The 12,096-nt window shown below is 40.7% G+C and overlaps 1 protein-coding gene and 1 long non-coding RNA gene across 3 annotated transcripts in view; one reads left to right on the top strand and one right to left on the bottom strand.

Moving 5' to 3' along the window:
• Positions 1 to 12,096, bottom strand: part of NRG3 (neuregulin 3) — a 606,841-nt gene that overhangs the window by 573,799 nt on the left and 20,946 nt on the right. The gene's annotated exons all lie outside the window — the stretch shown is intronic.
• Positions 7,257 to 11,142, top strand: LOC310706685. Its single transcript, XR_014526065.1, has 3 exons — positions 7,257 to 7,348; positions 8,899 to 9,060; positions 11,005 to 11,142. It is a non-coding gene; the product is annotated as an uncharacterized lncRNA (long non-coding RNA).

Raw genomic sequence — 12,096 nt, 5'->3', positions numbered from 1 at the left:
GCAGCCTGCAAAGCTCAAACAAACTGGTTGAGACTCTTTTCTTTTCTTTCAGCTAGCATAGTGGTTTGTGTAAACCTGAGACACATTATTAACTACAGCATAGATCTAGACAATTTGAAGCTACCTATCCACATCACATTTCAGGATTTTGTGACAAGCCATCTCTAGAGATGCCAGGGATTTAACTTAGAACCGTCTGCAAGCAAAGTAGATGTTCTGTCACAGGAATAGGAGCCTTCTCTAGATTCTGGGATTGAAGAGGTAAGGGAATCTGGGAGAGGAGGAATTGAGGCTTTGAAAGACAGCAGAACAATGAAAATGGTGTGGGAGGGGATGTCAGGAAAGTCTGGGCAGTCTAGATGAATGATGAAAAGAAGGGAAGGACCTAGAGAAGGAGTGGAGGAAGCAAGTGAAAGAGGAGAGGTGTACATAAGCTGAAGAAATGAGCAAGCTCACATAGCAATTTGAAATAAGTAGACCAATAGTAGTTCATATGGTGCCTTCCAGATGTTTTGAGCTACAGCTCTCATCAGCCTCAGCCTGCATAGCCAATGGCCAGGGATGCTGGGAGTTGGAGTCCAAAAAAGCTGGAGGACACCAAATTGGCTGCTCCAGAAGCCACATCTTTGCTGCTGGTATCTATGGCCAACCAATAGCAGTGCAATATGTGAATCTTCAAAAAGAGCAAGATATGTATAATCATTGTCTGAGAGGGATTTTTTTTTATTAAAAAAAAGGTAAGAGAATGTACTGAAAGTATGGGGGATTTTAACAAATGCAGTGCTAAAAATAATTATGTTCATGTGTGTTACAGATATTCTTATCACACAAAAGTGTGCCACTGAAATGAAGGCTCTATTGAAAAAATAAAGTTCATCAGTTTGGCTCTTTTCCTTAAAAAGGGTATTTATAACTATGTCTTATAGGTCATTAAATCCAGCAAAAAGAAGCAGTACTTATTCCCACAGAAAATTTGCCAACATTTGGGGGCTATTTTAACATAGTATATATTACCCAAATTTAGTTTCCTTCTCTGCCACATCCCCTAAACAGTGTATCAGTTATACTGGGCAGCCATGGGGAAAAACTCCTGGCAAGGAATTAAAGTATTAATCAGTTTTTGCTAATTGAGGTTACCTAGATCATGGTATACAGGGACAACAAATTACAAAGGTGACTATGGCATTCAAAACACATCTGTTAAAGTCAAAATTAATGGATATGCAAAATTAAGTTCACTTTCTTATCGATTTCTCACAAGCTGCACTCAACTCTAGAAAGAGCCATCAAAGATGATCATCAGTTAGATGTCAGCAATGAATGGCTCCAAAAGCAAATGGCTAAGCTTCCAATGATATAGTCCAATTAGATCCTAATTATTTACAACCTGTCATTGGAGTCAATGATGGGAAAGGAATTCCTTTGGTTCACTTTTCACAGTGGACTAACTTGATGCTACCAAACCCCTTGCAGATCACAATGCAATTCCCAGTCAGATTATGCACTTCTCTAGATTTTGCATTTCAGTTTTGGTGCACAAATGGTGCATATAAAATACATATTTATGCAAAAAAAGTGCACAAAATGCATATTTTATGGATGGATGCATTGAAAACTGCGTATTCTACCTAAGAGTTGAACAATTTAAATGCAAAAGCAATTACATGACGCAGTGTGCACACACTATTTGAATGGCAGTGCCCACCAACTTTAGAGGGGCCCCAGCCCCCTCAAATATTTTATTGTAGGGGCCGGAGCACCAGGAGTTGGCTTCTATGTTCAGGTGAACCTGCAGGTGAATCACAGCACAGCACTTTAGAATTGCAAGGGGATAGAGAAGTTGCCCCGCCATAGCACTCAGGTGCTCTGAGTTTCAGAAATCCACCACATGTGTGTGCATGCAGTAAGCTTGTATGTGTGGCCTGTAGAAGTTTGAGATTTGTCCAACCTTCAATGCGGCCCTCAGGCTGGAAGGGGTTAGCCACCTGTGTCTTAAAATTCCTTTCCATAAATTGAAAACTTGGGAGTGAACCCTTTCAAAACTTTAATTGTAGGCAACCCCCAATTTGTGCAGGGGTTGTGTTCCAGGTCATCATGTGCAACAGCGAAGTGCATATAAGCACTTGTACATGACTGTGATGCATACACTGGTGGTTGCACATCAATTGGACATGCATAAATTGGTCATTACCTGTATATGTATGTGAAGCTGGAAAACAGAATGAGTTCCTCATTATCTGCTTAAAAAAAATAATCCAGTTCTTGTCTTCACATCCCCCTTCATTTCGCATTCATGAGGCCTAGAAATGTACTTCAGAATAATAAAAAAGATTCAAAAGTGTCTTTGGGGCTGGAAGCAAGTTACAGTAACACCTTGTCCTTCCCTGTTCTACACCAAACTACATCAAAACTTATGGGTTCTCTCCAATTTTTCACCATCTAGAAATGCACTTCACGAAATGATACATACATTTAAAATCTCTTACACGCATTTGTGAAGGACTTTTGAAGGCTTTCAACCTGTGATAATAGAAAGTACAACAAAATGTACTTTGTAACGATAGTGTAGCCACTTTGACTGGAAGGTAACCCAGATACGAAATACATAAGTTATTGCTGGAGCAAGAACATGGCTGTCTGAAAAAAGTAGTTTGTACAGAAATAACTGGCTAATGGTAACTCCTATTTGCAAATACTCAACATAGGCTCCATCTGCACTATATATTTAAACAGTGGGGGTTTTTTCTGTAAAAAAATGTTTAGGGGTACTCTCATTTTGACTCAAGAAAACCACCATTTTATAGTTCAAATTGGGAAAAATAAATACAGTAAATGGACAAAAGTACAAAGATTCACAAAATGTTTAGGGGTATGTGTACCCCTGCATACCCCCAGAAAAAAACACTGCATTTAAAGCAGTATCATACTGCTTTAAACGGTCATGGCTTCTCTAAAAGAATTCTGAGAACTGTAGTTTATTGTTGGTGCTGAGGGCTGTTAGGAGGCCCCAATTCCCCACACAGAACTACAACACCCAGACTAGTTAAACAAACAATTCTTCTTCCTAGGGAACTCTGAAAAGTGTAGCTTTTCATAGAAAGCTGAACAGTGAACAGTGTATATGGTCACTGACGATCTCACACTAGAATAATGAAGCGATTCTCTTCCCTTTAAAGCAGAACCCTTCCTGTATATTTCACCATATTATGTATGGTTGATGAACTTTAAGCTAGAACCCTGAACTGTAAAGTTCCTTCCTCGCCCTATATAATTGCATCTAATTTTTTCAGCTAAGTTTATTTCTGGGTGTTGTCTAGATTTGCTTACACAGGGCTTTGTTTTTGTTTTTTAAAAAAGCTTTGAAAGAGCATTCAATCCACTATGCTGAGAATAAAAAGCAGCCATGTCTTACATAAATACCTCTATATTTCTTGTTGCACAACTCAACTAACACCTCCCATTAGATGTTAGCAATCCTCCAGGTCAGGATCTGTGATGTTGTTGCTGGGGGAGGTTTACCAGAACAGAACAAGTACATACAGTAGAATCATTTGAGATCTGATATCTGTTCTTCGCGCAGTTGGCTGGGAACCAGGGCATCACTCTGCAGCCTCCAGATAAATATAGATTTGTGTATACACATTGAAGAGCTAAAATCTGGAATATGATTCTTCTTCAACTCTTCCCACCAGCTTTTCCATCTATGAGTATACATCCTCATGTAAAATCACAACTTGTAGAATGTGGTCAACAGCGATTTTTCTTCACGTGACTTTGGCACCATATTCTTAATTCTGCTTTCGTTTACTAAAGTTTACTTTAGTCATTTAAAAAGAAATCATGAAATGTTGTCTTTATTACCTACTTGCAGGCTTCTCACAAGCATCTGACTGGCCACTGTTGGAAAAGCAGGATACTGTAGTAGATCAGGAGTGGCGAACTTGGTGCCCTTTTGATATTGTTGAATTACAACTCCTATCAGCCCTGGTCAGCAGTGATGGGAGCTAGATTCCAACAGCCACATTGGCTACCCCTAGGCTGAATGGACCCTTGCTCTTCTCCAGCAAGCAGGGATGGAAGAAGGCATACATTTCCATTCCAGACTGTATTTGTCACATGCAGCACCATTTCCATTCTGCTACAGTTCACCCTCCATCAAAAAACATATTATTTGTCTGGCTGTATGCTGTGGTGGTAGCATGTAAATTATGTATTTTATATAATTAATTAGGAAACTTATGGTGCATAAGTTACATTACCATTCCATTATTCCACATCATTCATTTCAGTGCAAAGGAAACACAATGCAAATAACAGAGTGGAATCTACTCAGTTACATATCGTTTCTGGACTCAAAGCAACAACAGTGAATACTGATCATATTCACTGGATTGATTTCCATTCCGAATATGGAGTGAATAAGCAAACACCAATAAATTCCACTCCCAGAATCCTCTGCTATCCTTATTTGGCCTGCACATTTATAGAAGCCAACAGGTTGTCTTTAGGATAGACTACCTTCCTTCAAGCTAACTGGAAGAAATAGAAGAATCCAGGAAAAGAATAAAAATGAAAAAAGCGCACAACATCCAGGGGAAGGTATGCCTAGAAATGATAGGAAACAAAAGGTATTTAACTGGCTTTACATTTATGGGGGGCGGTTGGCGGAAATCAATGTCAACATATATTCAGAGAGTTTGGACAAGGGAGAACAACTTTCCATTTACAATATTGTTTTTCCAATGATGCAGTTCTTATAAAACATTAGGCACAAATCAGGGGTGAAATTTTTACTGGTTTACAAGCAGGGATGAAGCCATGTGTAGAAATGAAGTAGACAAAGAAATTCTTTCTCCTGTGATATCAGCAGGACAACTTCTGCAATTAGCTGCTTTGTTTTTAAATAGAAAAAAGTGAGATATACATTAACAATAGCAACTGGAAACAGAGATGAAGTGTGAGCACATGCCTTTTCTCCAACAGCGTTTCCTGCAGTGGCTTTCAAATATGTCTTTTCGCATTGACATCTCACCTGCCACGAAACCTCTTGGTACACAAGAAGATTTGAGGGCAGGGTCAGCTAATCTGCAGCCCACAGCCTGTATCTGTTTAGATCCATTCTAGTCTTGTTTCAGGCCTGGCCATGGGAATGAGTTGTCCTTGGTCTCCCTGATGGATGAGCTTTCTAGAGAGCAGTGACCTTGCTCCTGCTTTTTGTTCTCTCATTGGCTTTTGATATCACTGCTTGCTTTTTATACATGCAAGTGCGAGTCAATAACTGTATATTCCAGCAAATGTGATGGAGAGGACCGGGCAATGCAAGCTTCTATTCTTTACAGATTGTTCTATGAAGAGCAAAAGACAGAATTTTCACACCTCACTGCTGAAGCGTTCAGCATTTCAGAGAAAGATGAAAAGAGAATGAATGCTAAACTTAAACTTGGCCTCATTTTTTTTTCCAGGTTAAAAAAGCTGGGTCCTGGGTCTGAAAAGGTTGAGCTCTTACAGCAATAGAATGACCAGGCCACAGCAGTAAGTTAAACCAATGAGATCAGTGGCATCAAGGCCACCTCCCATTTTCATGATAAATGCTTTCTGACACCTAGTGGCCTCCACTTGAAGGCCACCTGCAAACTCTGCCCTTCCAACTGGCAGTGATTACCATTTGTTGTCATATCAGTTACTTTAGCAGGAAAAAGCAAAGAGTTCCCGTGTTCTCATAACACTGAACCATGATTTAGCTTTGTGAGAATGAGCTGCAATGAACTTTGGGCTCCCTGGCTCCCCCTCCTTTGGCACAGCCACAAGGAAGAGATTACTTCTGCTTCAGATTAACCACATTTGTTGAAACAAGCCAATTTTATAAGCTATGGTCTGAAGCTAGCCTATTTCAACAAACCGTAGTTAAGATAAATGGCAGTTTGTTTGAGTTCAACAAGCTGTACTTAATCCAAAATGGAAGCGAGAGCTTCTGAACTCCTCTTCACAGTCACACTGTGCAAATGCATCCATTGCTTTGAAAACTAAGCCCGTATTACATGGCTTCAGTACCTACAAACATCAGAAGCGACATTAACCCATTTTGAAAAGGAGCAGTGCAGAATCTGAGAGACTAGAAGGATTCTTTATTGAGTCTGACTTAGGTTTATTTCTCTCAACTTGTCAGAAAGGGGCATAAGCCGTTTTCATACTTTTACTAAAGATAGCTTATTAAGTGCTAAATTTTAGCAAATACAGGATTTATCTGCCCACTTCAGCAGGCACCTACACTAATGTTCACACAGCAAAACACAAAGCAACAAAAGAGCGTTAACCTTTTATAGCTTCTGTTTGCTCTGAATAAAATCACTTTTCTTATTAGTGCGGCTAAAAGCTCTACTGACAGTAAAGTTTTAACACACAAACTGTGCATTCCATTTTATTACTGTGTATACTTTCTAAAAGCATGCCTTCCTGTATCACCGCAAACATTTAAGATCACATCTAATACTTTAGATTTTAAGTGACTATCCAAGATGAGATAAATAGTGCTTCAGGATTAAAGGAACTTAGTGTAAATAGCTGGTGACAAACTGAGGCTGGAACTATACATTACTAAAGATGCCCTGAAGATATCTTCCATTTCCATTTTCAGGCTGAAACCAGTTTTTTCAGATAATAACAGTCCTTTCATCGTGAGAATGCTTCCCCCCCAATCCTATCTGATGTCATTGCTTTCCCTATCTGCTGTGTCTTTGTTATTATTTTCCAGATTACCATTTCAGTCTACTTCAGAGATGGGGAAGCACAGGCCTGGAGGGTCACATGTAGCCCTCCAGATCTCTCTGTCTGGCCACACCCCCTTTCCCCAGGCCACACTCCTCACCTGCCCTGCCTTAGACAATCCATGAGTGCTTCTGCCTGCCTGGAATGTGCCCTTGATCTCTGATAATGCTTCTTGTTTGGATGATGGAGGATAGAGATTGGCTTGTGAGTGTGTGAAGAAACTAGCCTACTTCACACGGGTAAAATGCGCATTTCCTACTTCTGCCCCTGACTCCACCAGCCACTGGCATGTGGCCCCTAGAAGGTTGCTTCGAAGTGCCTTTTTATCTTAGCAACTACGTGGGCAACTGATATGAAAGGTTTCCCCATCGTAGGGAGAAAGTAATGCCTTTGTGACATCATCTGCAGGCATTACACCGCTCCCCACCAATGGACAAGAATTCTGAGATGTGGGGATTGGTGCATTGGCTAGTGATGTCACAAAGGCAGTACTTTCTCCAAGCACAGCCACTGGAGCAGGCTAAAGCTGAGCTCGACTGAAGGGAGGACAGGAAGGATGCAGAAGTCTGAAGTAAGGATGAAGGTAAGCCGGGAGACAGAGGAAATGTCTCGCCAAGGGGCTGAGAGCAGGGATCGAAAGAAAGAAAGATGGGGTGAAGTCAGCTAAGAAAGGAGGGCTAGGGAACTTAGGGTTCCTGTCCTGCTCAGCTTCAGTCCTTCTTTATGATCAACTTTCCATATGAGTTCTCAAAATCTGGGAATTCACAAAAGGTACTAGAGGAGCCATACGACTGATCATTAATTATTTTTATAACGTGAAGCAATCCTGTTTGTTTAAGCTGTGTTTCAATGGGTATTGTGTAATATATTCTGTCAGTTGTAGTGTCATGTACAGTGTAATGTGTTGGATGGGGGAAGCTTTCTGTCTAGCTAGATGGGAGTTGGTTTAACAGTCACCTGGGGGCCAGAATGGCTGGGTACTAGCCAGTCAGAGTCCGTCCATGTTGGCTGGTGCTTACTGTTCATGATGGACAATCAGAAGAAGACCACAGAGCAAGAGGATTGAGGAAGAAGAAAGAAGACCTGAGATGAAGGTGGCGGCTGAAGACTTGTTGAGGTAGCCAAACCACTTGGCTCAGGCTGAAGTGGAGATTCAGGAACCTATATACAGTACAGCATTGCAGGACAAGGGGTGAGAGGCAGCAGAAGCAACATGCACTTTGGAACTCCAGGCTCTGGTTCTGAGCCTGGGTGTTTCAGGGCACTTTTCCTACCAACAAAGCTACCTGAAAAACTGCCCAAGTAGTTGCAATAGCTCTTGTGAGTGGCTTATGAGGTTTCATAAAGAGCTGCCATCAGACAAGGAAACTTCTCAGTGCTGGCACAGAAGCACTTGGGACCACAGATGTGTTGGATTAAATCAGTGCTTCCCAAACTTGGGTCTCCAGCTGTTTTCAGACCAGAATGCCCATCATTCCTGACTAGGGGTAATGGGAGTTGTAGTCCAAAAACAAGTTTGGGAAACACTGGATTAAATGAAGTAATGACTTTATCCATTACTTCATCTGGAAAAACCAAATAAGAAAGAAAGAGAAAGAGAAACAAAAGCAGTTTTTTATAGTGGCTAAAAGGGGTGACAGCAGGTCAACCTGAGATACACAAGAATGACAGGAAAGGTTCAAAAGTAAATTTGTTGCAATAGGTAGATTATTAGACATCCAAACTTTCCGCAAATATTAAAACAACATCAAGCATGGATCTATAAAGCCTAATTCATTGACACACATCCAACAGAGCTTTACACTGCTCTTCTGGCTCACAGCACTGCCCCTTTCCAAGAGAAATGAGGCAACTTGTATTGAAAAAATGTCCTTTCTCTTGGATGAATAATATATAGCTACATTAACTTTTCACCCCAAAGCACATGAATAAGGTATTAAAGGCGACTGCTGATAAAATTGCTGGCAACAGCAGTACAGAAAGGGGAGCTGTGTAACTGGCAGGATGAATGGGCCTCTTACTTATCACCATACATAACTAAAAGATGAAACCAACAGTTTGACTATCAAATAAGTTTTTATACATATTATATTATTTATCGCATATGCTCAACCAATCCCAACTTTTCCATAGTGCATCGTTATATATCAATTTGGAACATGATAAGAATATTCCACTATGTCCCACTGGACTCTCCCCCCCCCCCCACCACCAGAGAAGGGAAAAGCAGTTATTCCCCAGAAGAAGGTTTTATTACAAGTACGCAGCGAGCTTTGTGTACCACACCAAACTGAGGTAATCATATGTCTGGAGAAACCTTGTGAAATACATATTATTATAACTCAGAATTTGACAGGGACTGATAACAAAACTTTGAGGAATCTAACATTATTCCATTTTTTCTTCCATCAATCCATGTGGGAAAATAGCTGTATCTTCCCAGGTTCTGGGTGATTTATGTCTCAGTGAACATCCTACCCAGCCTCCTATTTGTGTGCTTGACTCCTCTATGCAATTTTTGCTGTACGGTGGTAACTTGAAAACACAGCTCCATAGAGTTTGCTTCACATACTGGCCATTGTGCAAACCAACTGCCTACCCAGTTACAGTGTTTTTCATCCAATCAAGTAAAAACTGCCAAACATGTGCAAAGCTGCTTACAAGAACACATGGGTCGCCCTCCCTAGGAATGCATTTTCCAATAGCTATCAAGCCTCAAACCATTGCACACAAGGATTTTGGACTCATTGTCTAAATGATCTTGCTATTAGGAAACAGTTCAGTATGTTCTTATCTTAACATATTTGCCTAGCTTTTGACTCACAGTGTAGGCACAGTCCACAAGCCATGAAAGTCAATGGAAAAGCTACGGTTTTCATGTTTTGTTTTGTTTTGAATCCACTCTCACATTGCCTTCGATTCCTAATGAAAAGCAGGAATAGCCAATGTGATGCCGCCCAGCTGGTGTTGGACTCCAATTCCCATGATCCCTAACCATTGGTGATTCTGGCTGGGCTGATGGGAGTTGTAGTTCAGTAACATCTGGAGGTCACTCTGGGCTAAAGCATTGCTTCCTCTTTCTTTCTCTTAATTAAACACCATTTCTCTAGCTTGCCCAAACCATTTCCTGTGTCCACTGATGGTCCAACTCTCACCCCACCATTTATTATATTTGTTTAGGTGGTGTTGTTGTTTTTTTTAAAAGGTTATAATTGTGTTTCAACTGGTTGTTCCCTACTCTTGCCAAGGCAAGGCTCAACTTCAGAGTAGCCTCATACAGCCACATTTTTTACCATCATGCTGTAAAAGGAAAGAGGATCTCCAATAATTGCGTTATCAGAACTGGTTTCAACACATGATGGACTTCATGTTTTTGATAAATTTGCTCAAATGTGGCGGTTACAGAATTCACTCTCAAAATGAGCTGGAAGGAACATTAGAAGCCATCTAGGAGAAACCACTCTGCTCAGTGCAGGATGCAGCTACAGCAATTTTGGCAAATATTTAGACAGTCCCCACTCAAATAGCTCCAGTGAAGGAAAGAGACTACCACCACTCAGGAGATTCTTGCTCCACTGTTGAACAGCTTTTACTGTTCCAAAATTTCCTCTGAGATAACTCCCTGGAAGCCATTTTGGATCCTTCCACAGGAGCAAAATGGAATACTTGGATTTATGGAAATGAGGAGGGAGATCAAAATTCAAAAGTAGCAACCCAATAGCATCAAGTAAAGAATGTGTTGCCTAATGAACAGGGGTATTAGAAAACCAATCCAATAGTGATGAATGGGTGGGGTGGCCAAAAAAATACTGGAATTCTCCACCAAGCCAAAAGGGGGGTCTCTTGATCAAGCATAACCCACAAAGCAACCTTGGGTATCTTTATGTAAACAAGATGCAGTGACTCAGCAGACATCACACCTAAAATCTAAATGTGTTTTACAAGCACACATAATTTTATTTCAGTGAGTTGGAACACAATAGAAAACAAGATTTTAAAAGGATTGCTAGAAAATAATCTCCAGTGAAATAATCCCAATGTAATATACTTTTAATTAGTTAGATATAATCTTGCCATATCTTTTTATGGGATTGTCATTAAGAGAAAAATACAAATAAAGCCCTCTGATAAATCCACAGCTGCTTTCACACTGGCAGAAAATTCACAGCATGCAAGTTAATATTTTACAAGAGTTATTTTCTTCTCTTTAATCCTATAAATTTCTTCCTCTCTTTAAAGGCTTCTTCTACCTACATTTGAATCCCTGCCTTTAATGAGCACATCAGGAAAACACACAGAGAGAGAACCACAGTCACATACAGCTGCCAAAAATATTGCTAACATTAGTATAAATACATTTTAATGATCAGAATGGTGCATCTCTGTGTACTTAGTCTTTCATATGCAAGCAAGCTGCAAACCAGAAAGGACAAGAAGCAGTCTTTAAATGACACAGTTCTGGGAACTGGGTCGCTCGGGAAGAAATGAGCTGTAACTGGCTGCTGCAAAGTGCTTCTGTTTCTCCCTGTGAAGGGTGGTCAGGGCAATGCCCAAGGGCATCCATTTCTGAATCCAGACCTGGGCTGGCGATTCTGAGAAACAAAACCCTGGTTGTTGGGTAGCTTACTAGTTTAAATCCCATATTTTGCCCAGGAGATCCCTTGTACAAATCCTGTGCTCCTGAAACTGATAAATAAAAATAGCAATCAACCAGCACAAGCACATTCGAAGATTGTCAAACGCTGAGGCATATCCAGTTACTAAAACTGTGCACATGATAGTGGATTATATCCATTTGGAGAACTACAAAAATCGAAGTTATCCAATGCCTCATTCCATGAAACCTGAAGGCTCAAACCAAGACCATAGCCACACATCATGTTGAACTATGTTTTAGCATGGGGGTGGCCAATGTGTTGCTCTCCAGATATTGTTGGACTATAATTCCCACCATTCCCAGACAAGAAGGCCAATGTGCAGGGATGATGGGAGTTGTAGTTCAATAATATTGAGGGACACTACTTTGGATATCCCTGATTTAGCATGAGCCGGAACAATCCTGAGGATGCCTCAGGCTTGTGCACTGCCACTGCCACTGCCATGCAGCTAAAAGCACTAACAGCAGCACTGGGGTTTACTTTTCCTGAATTTCAGCTTGTCTTGTTATCTAGACATGGGCTTGTTACTATAATGAACTATGGTCAGTTTCGAAACAAGCCAACTTCGAGCAGTGGTTTTCAAGCTATTTGTTAAAACTAACCAGAGTTTTCAATAATCCATGCAACCTGAGTCTGGATGAAACAATCTGAGGCTGAGGGAAAGCTAGATGTC

Source organism: Podarcis liolepis, assembly GCF_965112155.1.
Source record: "Podarcis liolepis genome assembly, chromosome: 5".
Lineage (NCBI taxonomy): Eukaryota > Metazoa > Chordata > Lepidosauria > Squamata > Lacertidae > Podarcis > Podarcis liolepis.
The sequence above is the reverse complement of the archived record's forward strand: the minus strand, read 5'-3'. Positions and strand labels throughout refer to the sequence as shown.